Source organism: Ochlerotatus camptorhynchus, unplaced genomic scaffold (assembly GCF_037179485.1).
Source record: "Ochlerotatus camptorhynchus isolate MF236.1 unplaced genomic scaffold, CSIRO-AGI_Acam_v1.1 ptg000078l, whole genome shotgun sequence".
NCBI lineage: Eukaryota > Metazoa > Arthropoda > Insecta > Diptera > Culicidae > Ochlerotatus > Ochlerotatus camptorhynchus.
The window spans coordinates 1,600,368-1,620,721 of record NW_027040568.1 but is presented as its reverse complement, the minus strand read 5'-3'; the positions used below and the strand labels follow the sequence as shown (position 1 = coordinate 1,620,721).

The 20,354-nt window shown below is 39.0% G+C and overlaps 1 protein-coding gene across 1 annotated transcript in view; it reads left to right on the top strand.

The window, feature by feature from the left end:
- The window catches only part of dpy (dumpy), a 595,824-nt gene that overhangs the window by 231,143 nt on the left and 344,327 nt on the right, over nt 1–20,354 (top strand). The window lies entirely within an intron of this gene.

Below are 20,354 nucleotides of genomic sequence, written 5' to 3'. Positions count from 1 at the left end.
ACGTTGACGATGCTGTTTTCCGGTTTTATGGTGCCATTTTCGATTTCAGCCACGAATATATTCCTATTCGACGACATTGCCTCCGTGTTCACTACAATCAACCATGGTGGACCACGGAACTTAGGAACCTCCGAAACAGGTTACGGATAGCAAGGAAACGTCTTTTCAAACAACGGACTGAGGAAAACAGGCGATTACTTCACGACATGGAGGAGCACTACACCAGCCGGTTGAACACAGTTTTCCATGAATATGTATTGCGCATTGAGTCGGAGGCAAAGCGGGATCCATCGTCTTTTTGGACCTACGTGAAGAAACTTAGGCGGAATGGCGGTATACCACTCGATGTGTCCTATAAAGAAGCTCGTGCTGACTCCGCGGAAGAAGCTTCTGATCTCTTCGCAACATTCTTGAAGGATGTTTTTTCGACTACCCCTGGATGAGCAGCATAGCTCATTACAACTTGCATCTGCCACAGTTGGATGTATCTGTTGAAGAGGTTATGAAAGTTCTTTCATCTGTAGATCCTTCTAAAGGTCCTGGTCCAGACTGTTTGCCGCCATCGTTCATTAAGTAATTTTCTGCATCTCTCGCTTCACCTGTGTCGATTATCTTCAATCGTTCGCTAGTTAGTGGTGTTTTCCCCACAATGTGAAAGGTTGCGTCCATCACACCTATTCACAAAGCTGGAAACATCCACAACGTTGAAAATTATCGCGGAATTTTGATTCTAAGCTGCCTCCCAAAAGCTCTGGAGAACATCATATATGAGGTCGTATATCAAGCGGTTAGGCCAATAATTACCGAACATCAGCACGGCTTCGTGAGGAAACGCTCTACAACAACCAACTTAATGGTGTTTGTCAACTCACAGATCAACTCCATTGAAAAACGACGACAAGTTGATGCGATCTACGTGGACTTCAGTAAGGCGTTCGATAGGGTTCCACATGTGCTTGCAGTGGACAAAATGAGGTGTATGGGATTACCTAATTGGGCCACGAATTGGCTACAGTCTTACTTAACTGACCGCTCAGCCTATGTGAGCATTAACGGTGTTAATTCGCCTAGTTTCGAGATACCCTCTGGTGTTCCCCAAGGTAGCCATTTGGGACCTTTAATTTTCATCCTGTTCGTGAACGATCTGTGTAGTCGACTGTGTTCTTCGAAACTTATGTTCGCCGATGACTTAAAGATCTTTCGTACAATGAAGTCAAGACTTGACTGTTGCGCACTCCAGAAGGAGATTGATTCCCTTTTGCGCTGGTGTACATTGAACGGTATGCAGGTTAATGTCACAAAATGCTGCGCAATATTTTTTAGCCGTTCACGCGAGCCCTTACAACATGACTATACGATAGGACTCAGTAGTTTGCTCTTCGTTTCTTCAGTTAAGGATTTGGGTGTTATCATCGACTCTAAAGTCAGATTCAATGAGCACATCTCCATGATAACTGCTAAAGCATTCGCCACATTAGGTTTCTTGAAACGAAACACAAACGCATTCCAGGACATCTACGCGCTGAAATCACTATACTGTGCTCTCGTCCGCAGTCTTCTAGAGTATGCTGTTGTTGTGTGGGCACCCTTTCACGCTATTCAAGCTAACAGAATCGAAGCCATTCAGCGAAACTTCGTAAGATACGCTTTACGTGTTCTGCCCTGAAACGATTCGGTAAATTTGCCGCCTTACGAAGAACGGTGCAGGCTGATTGACCTGGACACGTTGGCAGCAACAAGGAGGAAACTACTTCAGCGACTCTTCGTGTTTGGATTGCTTAACGGTGACGTGGATTGCAACTCTCTTGTGAGCAAAATCTACATCAATGCTCCTCAAAGAGTTCTACATAGTTACACGCTTCTGTGGCAACCTACCCATCGGACCAACTATGGATTCAACGAACCGTGGACTTTGTGCTGTCGTGTGTTTAATTAAACGTTTGATGTATATGATTTTAACATTAGTAAGTCTACCTACAGACATAGAATTCGACACCTAGCCTATAAAATATCTGTACAACATTATGTTGAAGATTTAATAAAATAAAATAAAATCAACAAACCAATCTCAACCAGAATGAAAAAAAATGTGTTATTTTGTTCAACAGATTTTTATAACAATGGTTGTTACAATTAAGATCCCCGATGTAGTTAAAATAACAAAAGAATCTAACAACAAATCATCAGCCTAGTATCAAAATTATTACAACTATTGTTAGGGATGCATCATATTTCTTACATAGCTTGTTACTAAATTGCATATTACGGTAAATACTAAATGGGATAACTGGACTTTTAAACACCATGTTAGGAAAAACATTTACAAAGTGTTTTATCTATTTTTAGATCGTTATAAAAATAATAAAACAGTACCCCCTCACACCCTTCTTCACGATCGATTATCAGATTTTGAAAAGCCAAAAGTGCTGCCGAACCCAGACCTCTGAGAATCTTGTCTAGAGAAGATACTCGCGCCTTTGCTATCTGCTCTATCTAAATTCTTGAAAAAAAAGAGCAGATGCAAGATAATAAAGTAACGCTTTGTGTTAAGGTGCAATTATTTAACTGAGTTTAAAAAAAAACAGCCTCTCACTCAAACTCACTTTTTCCACTCTTCTGGATCATGCGGACATTGACGTTAGCAGAGGGTGTTAGTTTATAACATAATTTGTTATAATTCTCAAATGTCACGGTATATAAAAATTGAATTCACCAATTTGGAACTTTCCTGTAGTCGAATACTAAGAAACTGCAAAAATCCACCACAATGAGAAGATTAGATAATTTGAATGAGCCTGAATTTGTTTCGAGATAATGTATGAGAAAATAGTTTTTTTTTATCAATAATACACAGTTAGAAATAACTAACTTAACTTGTGATGGAATCCAGGCGTTATTCTGAACTACTCTTCTCCAGCCAAAAGACTTTGACCTTCTAAGCAACTTTGTTGTAGACAGTAACTTTCTATCTGATTAAGATCTCGAGATATAGCATATGCGAGAAGTTTACATCTATACTAACACCACGTGGTGAGAACATTCTTAACTAATGTTTACCAGCCACAAAGGCTTTGACCTCCTGAACAACTTTGTCGAAGACAGTAGCTTTCTATCTGGTCAAGATCTCGAAACAAACCACATGCGAAAATTTCACGTGTATTCTAGCGCTACGTAGTGAGAAAATTTTGAACTACTGTCCACTAGCGAAATTTATCTCATCTGAATCTCGAGATATTTTACATGCGAGACTATTATGCACCAAGCAATAGGCATTGACCTCATGAACAACTTTTTTGAAGACAGTAATTTTCTACCTGTTCAGAATCTCGAGCTTAGCATACGCGAGAATTGTACACGTTTACTAGCGCCATGTGGTGAGAAAATTCTAGGCTACTGTTCACCAGCCAAAAAGTCTTGACCCCCTGAACAAGTTGGCCGAAAACAGTAACTTTCTATCTGCTCAAGATCTTGAGCTATTGTATATGCGAGAATTGCATGTGTATACTAGCGCCTCGTAGTGAAAATTTTCTGAACTACTCCACCAATGAAAAGATCTTGACTTCCTGAAAAACTTTGCCAAAGGCGTTTACTCTCTATCTAGTCAGGATCTAGAGACGTATCACATGCGAGAACTTTTTTTTTTTTAACTCTTTATTTGTTCCAAATTCAAAATAAATTACCTAGGTGCTCCAGTTACTGCAGTAACGTACCAGCCTTAATTGTTATGATATATATCTAAGTGTTTTTACATTGTTCATGTCTTGGCAATTAAGTATTTTAAACAGGTTTTTTTAACCAGTATAACAATTGATATTTTAAAACTAAAAACTAAAACTAAATCTTATCTAAGTATAAAGGGAATTAATCGTTGCAATTGAGGATTGCAACGATTTTTGCCTGAAATTATTCATTATTTTGTTGGACATTTGTTCTAAAGTCTCAACATTCGAACTTCTATGTACCTCGGTAGTACTGTACCAGGGAGGCAACTTCAAAATCATTTTCAGAACTTTGTTCTGAATCTTTTGAAGTGCTTTTTTCCTGGTAGTGCAACAACAAGACCATATTGGCACAGCGTAAAGCATGGCCGGTCTAAAAACTTGTTTAAATATTAGAACACATGCGAGAACTTAACATGTATTCGAGCACTACCTAGTTAGAAGATTCTGAACTAGTGTTAATCAGCAAAAAGGCTATGATCTCCTGAACAGCTTTGCCTAAGACAGTAACTTTATATCTGGTCAGGATCTCGAGATATTTTATATGATAATTTCACGTGTATACTAGCGCCGTGTAGTGAGAAAATTCTGAACTACTGTCAACCAGCCAAAAATAATTGACCCCCTGAACAAGTTTGCCGAAGACAGTAACTTTCTATCTACTCAGGATCTCGAGCTATTGAGTATGCGAAAATTGCACGTATATACTAGCGTCTCGTAGTGAAAATTTTCTTAACTACCCCACCAACGAAAAGATCTTGACTTCCTGAAAAACTTTGCCGAAGACAGTAACTTTTTATATGGTAAGGATCAAGAGATATTTTATATATGCGAGAATTAAAAAAAAATATACATGTATACTAGCGCCGCGAAGGGAGAAAACTCTGAACTACTGTCCACCAATGAAAAGGCCTTGATCTTCTGAACAACTTTGTCGACGACAGTAACTTTCTATTTGGTCATGATCTCGAGATATATCACATGCGATAATTTCACATGTATTCTAGCGCTACGTAGTGCGAAAATTCTGCATTACTCTCCACTAGCAAAAATATTATGATCTCTAGAACAACTTTGCCGAAGACAGTAATTTTTTATCTGATCAGGATCTCGAGATTTTCCATGTTGTAACCAATTAAGTAAAATCCCACGTAGTACGGACACCGTTTGCGCAGTTTCCATTCACATTTTCTCTATTATCCGCATTTTTTGGGGGATTAACTTTGATAAAAGTTTAGCTTGTTTAGTTAAAAACAAGTTTTTCAATAAATACCCGTTGGTTTCATATCGATTGGTAGCTCGGCTGCAAAATGGCAATGAAAAACTCACACTGTTACAAAAGTTGGCGCGAGTAACGGAGAGTTAAGCTGTTATGACTCAATTTTATGTCAAAATTGACGCGAACCATCGGATAGGGGATATCCTCCCGATGGTGTTGTTGGATTGTGTGGGCGTACTACGGTTCTCGCGAAAAAGGCCTAACAATTTTTTTACGTTTCTTTCGAATGTTACACGAGAAATGTATAGTGAAAATTTATTATACTAATATTTTCAACATTGATTGCATGTAGAGTACAAAATAAAGTTATTAAATAAGGAAGTTCATATTCGATTTCTGTTGCTGAAAATTTTATGATTTCAAAAATTTTGCAATTTTATCCAAATTTGTTTGGACAATTTAATGTATTGCATCAAGTAACATCGAAAACTTAATGAGTTTTATGTCAGTTGATGAAACATATTCACCACACATTTGCAACCGCAAAAAAATGTGGAAGTACGGCAACCCAGCTTAAGCATTTTATTTGCACATTAAAAGTTCCCAGAAGAATAAGTTTTGTAAATTGATTATGGAAACATAAGCAAAATCAATGCAATGCAAGGATGAAATGCATTTATAACATGTTCAAAGCATTGGGTTGCGTTAAAGTCAAATTAAAGTTGTGTAAGTCAATAATATAAAAAATTACAAATGCTGTATATTGATCCACTTGCATTTTTTTAAATTAGAATTCCGTTATAGAAGTTACTACACGTACATTTTTACTACTCATAAATAAGTTATGTAAACTCGTTCACGACAAACTGTGTTGCTTTATTTTGTTGCTAAGGATTCTGATTGTTGCTGACAAAGGAGCGTGCCTTTGGAGGGTACTCTAGCTTATCGAAAGGTGTAAATAGCGGGACTTGTCAATCAAAGAATGACAACTGGAACAGAACGGCATATTCTCAATAGTGCTGGATTAATACGAAATGCACTAAACTAAAGACACGTTATGTACTACAATAGATCAAATTACTGGTGAAAAAATGTCCTGCACTGAGGAATAAAAAGTACAGAAATCCACCCACCGCTATTTTTCGGTTGTCTACCATAAAATTGTCACCTACAGAAGACAGTAGAGAAATTGCGCTGGATTGACGGTAGATTCCTGTATTGCACTTTAAAATATATATAAATATCACAGACCATATTTCCATGAACAAAAGACCATAGATTAATTCCACCTTTGTGATACCTAATTTAAAACAGAATAATTTTCCCAACCGCTTTCAAAAGTTTAACATCCAGATCGGTAAAATACATCCCACTCCTGCCCTATCCTACACCATCTTTGAAACCAATTAAATCAGTGCAAACATTGACTCTTGTGGTTAGGTCCGCGTTTATTGAAATTCCTCGTGCGAATCTGCTCATTATCCTTCAAGCGGAAAAGTGCAGCTCACCGTTCTTCTCCCTAGTGCGGCTCAGCTTTTCGATGCACCACGATTGTTGCTGCTGGTCATCGGTCTAGCTTGTTGCTACGCTCATGCAGCACACATGCATGATCATATTATTCCGGAGGCGCACATGATTCCTCCAAAGTGATAAGGAAAATGAAATTCTCGCTCCGTTTAAATCATCTGTTTATAGAAGAGGAATTCCAAAAGTCTAGCACAAAAACCACGCAGAGATTGTGAACTGATTAGTTCAGAAATAAGAGAACATGGGGAAACGGAGAACGCAGCTCCATTGGACAATTCAGGGAGGAGTAAGGGTTAAGGGGGAAAGGGAATTAATAAAAAATAAATAAAACTACGCTCGAGATGGCACGTGGTGGCTGAACATCCGCGTAAGCTCACTCCCTACGCTGGTCTAGCTGGCCAAGAAGAATGGCTCGAGCAAAACCCAGAGGAAGCAAATATTTAAAAATACATATAATTTTTAGTCGATCAGACAGAGAGACACAACACTGAATTCAGCGATGCCAGTTTAAATGAGTGAGGAATTGATTTTTGAATGATGATTGGAAATCCAAAAGGTTTTTCAGCCTCTTTTTACCTGAAAGTGATTAGAAACAGAGGAAGACTCCAAACGGCCTAGTCTGCCAATCTCTGGAAATGGAAGGCGAAAGCGAAACGGGCAAAATCGGCTCGAGATTATTCTGATTCAATATGAATAAACATATGTTAAGCTATACATTAAACATGAGCATGATCATCATCAACCTGGATGGGCTTGCGCAGTCAAGAGCGGATGGATGAGTCGAGAGACGTCCAAATCGTGTAGATCGGTGACCCGTTGCTTGAATAGACGAAACACAAACAACGCAGCATCTACAGAAGAAAGCACGCTGCGAGTAAATGAACGACCTTCTTATATCCTTTGCCCATTATCGAGTTATGTTTTGCCCCTCACTTTCCTACATATAGCATCAATAGCACAAATTGCACATCTATGTTGCCAGTCTCCAGCACCCCTGTGCCCGTGTCCAACTCCACCACGTCAAGATGGCTTGAATTCAACTTTGATATTTTCCCGACCTCTTTCGCACACAGCCACACTTTGCCGGGGAATGGGGCCTGGAAATAGAGTTGCTCTATCAAACAGGTTCGCGTGGTTTTCTAGTCTGTGAGAATGTGCTATCTTCCAGCGTGCAGCCAAACCGAGTGGAACATCGTGTACAGCGAGGTATTAGATACACTCGTAAGGGGTGAGAGGATGGAGACAAGATTAGCATTCATATTTCCTCGATTGTAGGCGACGCGTAATCTAAATATTGCATGACTCGCGGAGGGGAAGTGCCTGTTTCCGAAGTTTCACGTCCATGAACGTGTTCTACGAAAGTAGTGCAATCCAGAAAAATCATGTTCTTCTCAATCCAGTTCCAGTCTCTCGCTGCGTAAGCGTTTCTTAATGCTACACGACTGGAGGAATTCCGCTGGAGATACTGTTATGTATCAACTTGTCGTACAGGGTAATCAGTACAGGAAGAATGGCGAAGCGGTAATCAACATGCGTGTGCACTCGCTCGATGTCCTGAAGCAGAACTGAGAAGTCTCATTCAGGTCAATTACAATGAAGTTAGAAACGAGGGAATTCATATGACTTCAACGATAGACGAGCGACGAACCGCGATTCGATATAAAAGTCTCCCATTTCTTCGCTAATGTTCCAAAGTTGAAACGGAAATCTCACAACTGTCACATGAATCACGTTCGTTTAACAGAGCACAAGAACAAGGAAGCTAACGAACCGTAGGCTGGCCGCTTTCACGATGATTCCCATAAGTCTCCTCCAACGTACCACGAGTTGCTTCTCACGTGAAAAGTAGAACACCAGTGGATGACTCTGCGGAGAGATTGGCGCTTGAATGGACCCACGACGACTGAACGAAAGAATCAAACGATCGACATTCCGTGGAAAAATAAACCTAGGTCCCCCTTCCTCAGTGGCGTAGTGCCGCAGCGCATCGGTGCTCGTCTGATTGTTTGTTTGTTTATATGTTTATGGGTAAGTAGTAACGGTTTCGATTGGAGGTTGGACATGATGGCAAATACAATAAAATCGAAAAGCCACAACAATCTTGATGATGATCAGCCGGGGCTTTGAAGAAGACCCTCAATTCTTCTTGGATTTGAGACGAACGAACGGAACACTAAATCAGCTGTTGAAGATCTGCACAAGCGACGACGACGAAAGCACTTAGCTGGACGGATAGCTTGATTTCTATAATTTTGCCTCGATTTGGTGAACTTTTGATTGTAGTTTTATGACCCATCGGAATCACGGCTCGAATCATTCGATCGGGTCTGGACAAACTGTTGGTTAACGGTGAAGCATCGTGGGATCCTATTGAGAGAATTTGCCTTTTATGATCTAGGTTTGTGTGAAGAATTCGAATGAAAATTTGCAAGCTCATTCCAGAGCTGACTGATTGGAACAGTTCTGGTAATTCAAATATTTTAGCTTTATTGCATGTTTCGACAAGGATGAAACATAATTATACCTATTAGATTGGTTCCAAAAATCGATTTTGTTCCACCCTACTTAATCGATATCAAATCATGTCTTGATTATTATCCCAAAATTTGAGCTTATTTTCACTGGCTCTTAAAAGTTTGTATGGGAAAAGCGAACTTTGTGTACTCTACGTCCTAGTCCTTCCCCATAAGTATACAGTGAAGAATCCTGTAGTGCGGATTCGTTCTTGCCAGATTCCTATAGTACTGATGCCACTGGATTCCTATAGTACGGTCGATCCGGCATTAACAAATACACGTAGAATATGGGATATGAGCTAATTGGGACCAAACACTGATTGTATGGCAAGTTAAAGAGATAACTGACTGGTGTCTTTGGAGAAGTTGTTAAGCAGATAGTTGACCACCTTTTGGGTAGAGTCAGTTTCCGGTAGAAGACAAGTCTGGTCCTGTGGAAGATCCGGAACATCCGTAAAACTGGTCGATTCACGAAACTGATCCTAGAGCTACGCGGTTTTTTCGAAACCACTCTTAGACGTTTTATCACAACAAATTCAGAGTTTCGACCAAACAATGAATTTAAATTTATTGTTCTATAACTTTTTGAATCACTGCATTGATGTATCGCAAATAATTAAAATGTTTGTATTTTAAATTCATCAATTTTATGAACCACCCTAATATCACTAACATAAAAACATTGGACAAAAAATACGAAGAAATTTTTCCCAAGACATCATACACCTAAAAGTGATGGTTTGGGCGCAAATATTGTTGTCTTCCTAAATACAGCTTTGGGACCATTGTGCACCAGAGTAAATTTTCTGGTCGTAACTCCAAATACATTCTGATTAGACGCCAATGAGTGGTTTTGAAAAAAAACGGGCCTAATGGTGAACCATCTCGTGGTCCCAAGGATCCATTTACCGGTGACATCTATGATATATATGATATCTATGAGTGATTTCGAAATATCAGAATAGCTCTAGGATCAGTTTCATGAATTTACCTCTTTGAGGGATGATTTGGATCCTCTGGAGGACAATTTTGTGGACCCAAGCAAAAAAATTTCGATCACAACCCCGAATTCATATTAATAAGATGCCAATGGATGGTTTTGAATAAAAAACCGTAGAGCTCTATTTACTATTTTTATACGTGACGTAATTCATATTTGATGTAAATCGTGGAACGTAAACAAACATTTAATGTAAAATGAAATTTTCCTGCACCAAAACATACGCAACTCGACGAAAAGTGCGTTTGATTGAATTTATTTTCTCGCCTCTTTCAACTGATTCTTAAATCATTAGGACCACTTGCATGTGTCAGTCTCATGGCACTGAAATTTACATGACTTTTTCGTTGTGTGTACAATTTGGACGATTGCTCACGTAGGGACGGCAAAAGTTCATGGCCAGCCCTTCAGAATATTTTCAAATCCCTGGATTTTTCGAGACCATTTGAAATCTTTAAGTTGAACCAATTATCTGAATGTACAGATTTCAATAATTTGCTACAGTCTTGAAAAAGTTAACACAATTTTAAAATTTCTTTAATATTCTGAATAAAGTAATGACCTGATTTTGACAGCCCCCTTTTTGAAAATCTTTCCTAATGTTCTACTAAATCCATGCGCTTTTACAGTAGTTTTAATAAACCAAAGTAAAGTTTAAACCTATCTTGAAGATGAAAGAGAATAACGTGTAATTACGACTAAATATATAAAACTATTGAAAGATAAAAGCCTCATGCGTGGAGAGGCTGACGAAATTGGGTCATTGCTGAATTGTATAATGTGGAAAATTTTAATTTTTACTGGGTTATTTCATTCATTTCATTCCCGGTTAGGAAGTATTTTGTCACTGTTAAAAGTGAACTGTAGAATCCTGCGCAGAATTGTCTAAGCTTTATGATCAGAACCCTCCTATAAATCCCATAAAAATTCCCCTCAGCATTAGGATGCTTCCAAGGATTGAATGTAATTCTCTTGGAAATTTAAAAAAAAAATCCCTGCTACATTCCCCGATTATTTCCTCGAAATTCCATAGAAATGCTTCCCGAACCAAACTATCGTCAGTATTGCAATTATTTAAATAATTAATTTTGCACTATTCTCTGGTTTAGATTCCCTTTCAAAAAATTTCAGAATTTACTTTTTTTTTTTCTTTCATTTGTTTTCCGTCGATCTTTTTTTCCGTAAGGTTCTCGTTTCACCTGTGCATACAATGCCTTGGTTTTCTTTGCATGCACGTAACCTATAGCTCATACCGTAGTAGGCTGTGTATAAAAGAAAATGATTTACTTAGTTTGACAGTTGCACCATGACGAAGTGGCAGCGTATTCGTGATTTGTCCCACGCGCGTGATTTGTCGCAAAAAGACATTTCAATGGCCGTGGGAGTGTCCCGGTGGACCGTCAAAAGGGTTTTAGACCGAGAAAAGAAAGGACAACTATCCGCGAAGGTGGCCACAGATCGTCCGAGGTCAGCTCGGGTTCCGAGGGTTATCGCTGCTATCAAAAGGAAGATTCGGGTGAATCCAGTGCGTTCAATAAGGAAAATGGCAAAGGAACACGGGATCAGTGACTTTACGGCACGGAAGATCGTAGTCGGAAGTCGAGGGCACGGAAAAACTCACATGATTACCAACCGCATCCGGGAGCTACGAGTCGAACGATGCAAGAAAATCTTGAACTTCCTTAAGCGAAAAAATCCGGTAATCCTGTTCACTGACGAGAGCATGTTTACCCTCGATCCCGTATCAAATTCCAGAACCGACCGGTATATTAGTTCTCTTCTGGTAAAAGACGTGGCCGACGAGCACAAGAACGTGTATCTGACCAAGCATCCTGCAAGCGTTATGGTGTTTGGATTGGTGGCTTTCGATGGCAATGGACCCGGTGTTCATTCCAGAAGGCGACAAGGTCAACACGGAGGTCTACATCGGGATTTTAAGTAAGTATGTTCTTCCGTGGATCAAAGAACAGTACGGTCCGAATCCAAATGTTGTATTTCAACAAGATGGGGCTCCGTGCCACACCTCGAACCGCACTTAGAAGTGGTTGCAGGAACATCTTCCGTTCTGGGCAAAGGATATGTGGCCGCCATCCAGCCCCGATCTTAATCCACTGGATTACTCAATATGACGCATCATGAAGGCCAAGGGCTGTTCTAAGCGCCACCATACACAGCTAAAAAAAAGTAGTGCAAATTTCCGTTACTATGATGCACATAAATGGAGCGTCATGTATCATACAAGTTTAGATTATAGATCGTGTAAATTTATGAGACATGTTATGTAATATCCCATATATTGTATGCAACTGTCCACTTTTGTTTGCAACATTTCTTGCAAGTTGCTAGTTTACGTGAAAAGGAAGTTTACATGTATGAATGTTACCATGCATGGATGTTAACATCGCCAGTAAAATTCAGAATTTTTTGGTGTGTAGTACAGCAAGCCTAAGACAAACATTGACCCGTACCTGGAGAGAAATGGATCCAGACTACATTATTAGAACCTGCCGTGCATTCCGGAAGCGTGTGGAGGCCGTATTTTCAGCAAGTGGAAATTCGATCGACGATTAGCATAGTTTAAGACTCTGAGAAACATCCCCCCTCTGAATAAATAAATTAAAAAAAACTCGCCAACGAAATTTTTGAGAATTTTTACCCTTCTTACAAAGAAGGGTATAGATATCACTTGAAAAACCGACTATCGATCCGAGGCCCGGAGAGCCGAGTGTCATATACCATTCGACTCAGCTCGACGAGATCGGAACATGTCTGTGTGTGTGTGTGTGTGTGTGTGTGTGTGTGTGTGTGTGTGTGTGTGTGTGTGTGTGTGTGTGTGTGTGTGTGTGTGTGTGTGTGTGTGTGTGTGTGTGTGTGTGTGTGTGTGTGTGTGTGTGTGTGTGTGTGTGTGTACGTGTGTATGTGTGTATGTGTGTGTGTATGTAACGAAATGAATGCGCTCACGTTTCTCAGCAACCGCTCAACCGATTTGGACAAACTCGGCGCCAAATGATAGGTCTTGGGGTCCCATTGAACGCTATTGAACGGTTTTGGAATCGGTGAACCGGTTCCGGAGATATGGCCGGAATAAGATCCGGTGAATATGGGCCTTCACGCTGGATTTAACGGAAAACGTATCAAAACCATCATGCGACACATCAAATTACTACAGAAATCAAAAATAAGATCAATGCAAGTCGTGTTAAGTGTTCCAGACCACATTGGACATACTTGGACATGTTCCGGGTACCCCGGGGAAGTTGCTTGAATATGAATTGAATTAAAACCCATTAAATCACATTAAAATACGATGATAAGGTGATTGGTAGCCTCACCAAATAGACTACACCCGGATATATTCCGGGTACCCCCAGGCAGTGGCGTAGCGTCACTGGATGACACGGGGGTGGGGGGCTTGGTCACTGATAATGACAATAAAATAAACTTGAATAAGTAAGAAGGGTCTGATCACACCATAGGTGGATAAATTCGGGTTTTTTTTTAATTTTGATATTGCTCAATGGTGCAAACATTATCACGCATACGGTATCCAGAAATCGGAGTGCAAAATGAGCTCAAAACTTGCACCTGGTTTATTTTTGTTCTTTAAACTACTTTAAACAATTTTCTGAATATGTTTTACATCGTAAGCATTGTTTTTCAAAATGAAGGTAAAAATCCAGTGTTACACAAATTTATCATATGGGGCTTATTTTACCCCATGCTTTCCTATAAATTCCCCTATAGTTTCCCAACGGTCACTGTGAGTACATAATTGGAAATTTCTACTAAAATATATTGACTAATTAGACTAAATAGATTATCAAACACTAAAAGTCAAAGACAAATCTTTCATGTATGGGACATTATGACCACCAAAACGAAATCTATTCCTTTGTATGTTGGTCCCGGCGTAGTAATTAACATCCATACCTCTCAGGCCAAAGTCACGAGTTCAAATTTTATCCCCGGATAAGTCACGAATGACCCAAGAGTGTTAATATATTTCATAAACAACATATTTGGGATTTCAGCGGCAGAAAATTTTAATCTTTTTTGCTCCTAAAATCTTAACCCTTGGGGTATATTTTCGCTACCCCTTCTCATAAAAAAAAACTTCAAGTGTTACCGCGAGGGAATTAATTTAAAACCAATACCATAAGATAACCACAGTTGCATCTCGTTTGCATAGCCCTAGCTGACGTTGATACCAAGGCTAAGAATATGAAATGAAAAGTAGGACAAAAGGAGCGAGAGCTCGTTTTACATAATCTAGCTGCAGTATTTACTTAGGAACGTTTCTGCGTTCAAGTGGGATAAACATGCCCACGCATGGCATGCTTGCGAATCTAGGTTACGTTTAGCTTTCCCTCTCTGTTTATCCTTAACGAAGGATATAATTATAATGTTTAAACGTTACAAATGTCACATTCTTATTTGTAGAGCCATATCAGATCTGAGTTACAAAAATAAATAAACTTACAAGATATCTGAGAAATCCCAGATCTGAGAGGGCATAGTATATAAGGTCTAAAAAATACAAATTTACCCTTTCAAGGGCGATCGGAATCCTAGCTAATTAGAATAGGCAAATTCGGTTAAAGTTCGGTATTGAAAGGGATATGTTAAACCCTGGACAAATCATGTTAAAGTTAACCATAATTATAAGTTGCTAATGCAACACGTAGCCGTAAAATCACTTTGTACAATTTTGTTTAATAAAATTTAGTTTCGTAGGTTACTCCAGATTCTTCTCTTTTTGAATCCGAAAGAACTTTCGGCCTAGAAGTGAAAACTTCTCTCCTTAACCGGAGAAAAAAGTCGCTCCTAGAAGAACTCTTGACTTGGAAGTGAAAACTTCTCTCCTTAACCGGAGAAAAAAGTAGCTCCTAGAATCGAGAAACAGTGTCTGACCTAGTAAGCGAAAGACTCTCCCTAACCGGAGAAGAAAAAAGCTTTTGGCGGCGACATCAAGGAACAGCCCTATTGGGTTGTACGCAATGGTGACGTAGGACTACGTGGTCTTATATAATAAACGTTATTTGTTAACTGCAGCAGGAGCTTCGGACAGCTACTGTGTGGACGAAAACATCAATAAGGGCATATCAGCTGAAGTTCCTCCTCTTTTTACAGTTTTGTCGCTTGTCATGAAAAAATAATCACTTCTAGACTAACATTTAAAAAGGGCGGAAGAGACAAACTGTAAACAAACCACATGTTGCCACATGTAGAGAGAACAGTTCACAAACTACTCGATAAACACGAAAAAGTAGAAGAAAATTTCTCTTCAAATCATAAAAAAAAATTCTTCTTGCATGGCGTATTTCCAACTTTCAACTCTATGCATCTGGTTGTTACACCTTGCACCAGAACTACAAATTATATTCATTTAATAAGTCAAACGTACTGATTCTGTAGTATCTCGTCACGCCCGATTAATTTAAAATGCATCCAATTGATATTTCACGTGTAAACAACAAACCAAAGAAGACCAAAACATCTCCGGGCGTAATTCCACTCTCACAAAATTTGGGAACGAAGAACCAAGGCAGAACAACAAATGAAAAATCCCGAGGGTGTACTTCCACCAGCGTTGCCAGATATACCGATTTATCGGTATTTATACTGCTTTCCGAACTAGATACCGATATACAGATAAGGTTCCCATATTTAAGATTTTATACCGATTTCAACCGATTTTTTTTAAATAATCACAATTATTATTGTCTGCCCGCGCTCGAATTACGGAGAAAATTTTTATGAGAGACTTGTATCTTTTTGAATACCTCATATTTTTGAGCCTTCAATATCCTAAAAAAATCATCTTTAAAAGGCATCTTTTATGCTTGATACTCTTTCGACTAATGTTTGCATTTACTCCTTTTTATTGGCTAGCCATCAATTAAAAAATGTCGATGGCTCTTTCCGGTAATTTCTATGGTATCGAGAAATATTTTTTAAACATTATATAACTTCCGGACATCTTTATTCATTTTTTAACTTCCTGAAGTTTCATCCAACTTTCTCTGGAATTTTCTTCCACCTTACCTTGGAAACTTCTTCAGCCTTCGCTCGAATGATTCTTTCATCTTCTTCCGTCAGTTTTTTCAACTTTCCCGGAACTTCAAGGATGCTATCAGATTTTCATTGCGGATCCAGGAACATTTAAAAAGTTCGGAAACCTGAGAAAAGTCCAGACTTTTGTGTAAGCTTCGATAAATTAAAGACAGTTTCATTAACTTCTGTTAAAATTCGAAAACCCGGGAATTTCAGAAAAGTCCAGTGAACTCCAGTGAACTTAAGGAAACATCGTAAATATTTTGGAAACTTCACAAGTCCAAAGAACTTCAGGGAAATTTAATGGTTTTCAAGAACTTTAGTGAAGCTCAGAGAACATCAGGATAGATTAAATAATTAATGAAATTGCTGAAATTATAAAGGAGTTCCGAGAAACGCAGGCAATTTCCGAAAACTTCAGCAATGCCCTGAGGGGATCATGCTAATTTAGGAAACGTAAGCGAAGGTAAAAGAACATTAGAACATTGTGAGAACATTTTATGGGAAGTTCTTTGCTCTTTAATGGCAGTGTCGATAACTTTTAAAAATTGAAAAAATCGGGAAGATCAGAGAACTTCAATGCTGATATTACAATAAATTCAAAAAATTTGTGAGAGCACTTAAGAGATTTCGTAATCTTCAAGAAAGTTCAGAGACCTTCAAAGATGATTAGAGATATTCAGGTAGTCTTGTTATAATCAGGTAAGTTCCGAGCACTTCGAGGATGACCACAGAACTTCTAAACAGCCCCTAATTTCAGGAAATAACAAGAACTTTTAAGGAATTTTGAGGAATTATGGAATATTCCTAAGTGCATTTCAGGAATGTTCCGAAAACTCTTCCGAGTATTCAGGAATGTTTTATGAATACCAGGAAAATTTTCTGGATCATTAGAACATCCCCTAGGAATCTCTTTCTTCCGGAATTATGTCCTTGTTTCTTTCAACAGTTCCGTAACCCCTTGGGCTTCCGACTTTCTTCAGATATTTCTTCCAATCTACCTTAAGAAATTTCTCTCAGCGTCTCCAGGAAGTTCAATTAATTCTACCAGAAATTTCTTTCGTCTTCTTCGGCAAATTTATGATCCTGACAGACGACTGAATTGCATGAAATGCAATAACCAGCACAAACGACAAACTACGTATTTTAATAAACACAACCGCGTACTTATTCCTACATGACAAACATCCCGAACGACAAACAACATGCCTGAATAAACACAACACACATATATGCACACTACCTATACTCGTTTATAAGAAATAGAAGTAATGTTTTATTAAGTCTATGACTGGACACTGAAGAAGTTTGCAAGTAGTAAACGCAATACTTATCTGTTATAGGTTTTTAAAAGTGAATACTGAATATTGAATAGTAAAAGAACAAACAAAGTGTTTTCTAACTACTATCGAAAGTTTCCTTTTCTGATTTATCCTGGAATCATCTCCGGAACATTCTTCCATTCTTCTGCGGAATCTAGTTTCAGTTTTATTAGGAAATTTCTTACGACTTCCTCCAAAAAGTTCTGCTGAATTCCTCTGGAGGTTTCGTCTGACATCCACTCGAAGATTATTGTAACTTTTCTTGGAAGTTTCTTCCAACATCATCTGGCTGTTTTTTTTGCAGACTTGCTCTCAAAGTTTCTTCAGACTGACACCTGAAGATTTAAACGATTTTTCCTGAAAGTTCCCTCAGAAGACCTGCTGGCATTAGCCGGAAGTGAATACCGACTTTCTCTCGATTTTCTCTTGAACACTCTCTGAAATTTGCATGCAACTTTGCAATTTCATCCGGTTTTTCCTGGAATTTTATCTCCCGACAGATTGTATCGGTTTCATCCACCTTTCCCCGACTTCTTTACACCCAACTGAGAGATTTATTGATAGAAATACCGCAGACTAAGACACTCGGGAATGGGTTCCTGGTCGGTGTGGTCTATTTTTTAATGGAAATATATTTATTAAGGATGCCTTTTTTACCTGCTTTCCAGGAAATCGAGCTCAGTGGAATTAGGATACATGATTTTTTGTCAAATCAGCGGAATTTGATTTCCATATTTCACTGGTATTTCAATAATAAAATAGATCTTTTACACACGCCATTTTTACAAAACCTCTATCACATTCTGACTCTCTGAGTAACACAAATTCAAACGTAACGATTATCATAGTCATTCAATCAAAATAAGAATCATTATCAGAAATGAATAAAATCATTGAATTGTGATAATTCGCCATTCCAAATAAACGACTTTTTGACGCATTTCTGTGTGTGTCAACACTATTTATTCCCTGTTGAACATTATTATACGTCAATGCATAATTGGTCCATAATAAGGACACCTCTGCTACATTCTTCGCTCAATTAAGTTCACATTTTCACCCGTTGTCTTGATTGAAGAAGTTGTTTCCAAATGTGCTAATTTTCCGACAACGAGCACAAAACACCCAAGTCCCCTTTCCTTTCTTTTAACCCTGAAGAGTTTATTCATCATTTATGCTGCACGAAAGCTGTGCGCTGTGTTTTTACTTCTAACGGGATTTTTCCCCTGGAGTCGTCCGTCGCTCTCTGCTCTACGTCAAGCACACTCCAGAAGGAGGGAAACACTCCCCCTTCATGCTTTTCTGCAATGCTTGAGATTTTGCACCTCTCCTCCTCTTTCTCTTTCGTGGTAATCTGGTTAGTAGGAGAACGCTTTCCAGACCAAATCTTTACCACGAGTCCAGAGCAAAGTAAAGTTAGATAAAAGCATGACCTAGTCATTGCCACTACAAGCCCGGTAAGTCAGCAGTTGTGGGTGGATGAGGAAGAGCGAGAGTGCTTGCTGCCTATTGTTTTAACCAACTTTAATGCGAAGAAAACTATCTTTCCAAGATTGACGCAATTAAGCATGATTTGGGTTAGCATCATTCCGTCCGCCTGCTCCCCCACACGGACCGTTCCTCATGCGTAGCGTAACGAATTTGGACCTTGGCTCTGGGTCACTATGCAGAGAGGAGATCGATTTGATGTGGCACAGACAGTGGCTGCTGGTCGTAACAGTAATTACAGTGTGCTGCTACCAACTAGGAATGGGTTTTTGCGCTTCTTCTCGATCCATTTTGCACCCGATTGGGTGGCGTCGTCGTTGGTCATTTCGAACCCACCAACAACAATGTTGTGTCCGCTGTATTCTATTTTGTGGGAAGATGCTCCGGATTGCAAGAAAGGCCGAACACATTACAGCAGTTAATTGCCGTAATAAATCTGAATCAGGAAATAATTGCTACGGCCTTACATGGGGCGACCCGATGAGAATCGATCCCTCCCCGCTGATAAACGGTCTACTGTAATGGAAGGAGTTATATAGGTAGCCCCGGACAAAATGACCACGACACGACCGATGACGGTACAATCATAATAACAGAGGGCTCATGATGGAACGAATAAAAATCCAATAAACTGTTACATGATTCGCGCGAAAAAGTGTAACAAAGTGGTTCTTTCAAGTGAGCGATCGATGCTGGGAGAAATTCGCGCTGTGGGTTGACCAATCGTTCGAGAGATGCCTTTCAAGGTCCCTGGTCAGCTTGATGGCGTTCTTTTTTCGTCGGTGAAATCCCGCGCCGCTGATTGGCCAAACTGTGTCAGAGCAATTAGTAATTATGAGCCGAATTTGTTGTTGCTGCTGGCGCTGCTGATGCTGTTGTTGTCCAGAAGTGGATCAAGAGGTAACTGTGCATCGTTATAGGCTTTGTGAGTTTTTGATTAGGCTTGTGTGATGATTGCTGATATGAGATAAATTTTCTCTTTTACCTTGGCCATGGTCAATTGAATGGAATTGGAAGGGGCTCCGAAAAGGCTCAATACTGAATGATTTTTTTTTTCTCTATTTCTTAAGGGCTGTCCTAAATGGTGTAGATGAGTCAGTATGAAATGATAAAACTATCAAGCCGAAGAGCTAGAAAGCATGGAAAATAAGTCGATTAGTCTAAGGCTGCATTTTTTAGACAAGTGGTGGTGAATTTGCTAAACTTTATCCTGGATATGGAGTTGAAAAAAAAAATTAAAATATTTTGTGAAGCGACGAGTTAGTGTCGAAAAGAAGCTTAAGCTAAACATATGTAATGAGCCAATTAAAAAAAATATGCCAACATAAAATATGGAATATCCCATAGAAATCGTTGAAATTTATCGAACATCTCCGCCTTTTTATTGGTTTATTTCATATTTTGTATTGGCACATTCAATATTTTTAGGGAACATTTAATTAGTTTTAGGAAACAATCTATCTTTTTAAGCGAACATTCTATCTCGGGAACGGGCAGGACAGTAAGTCT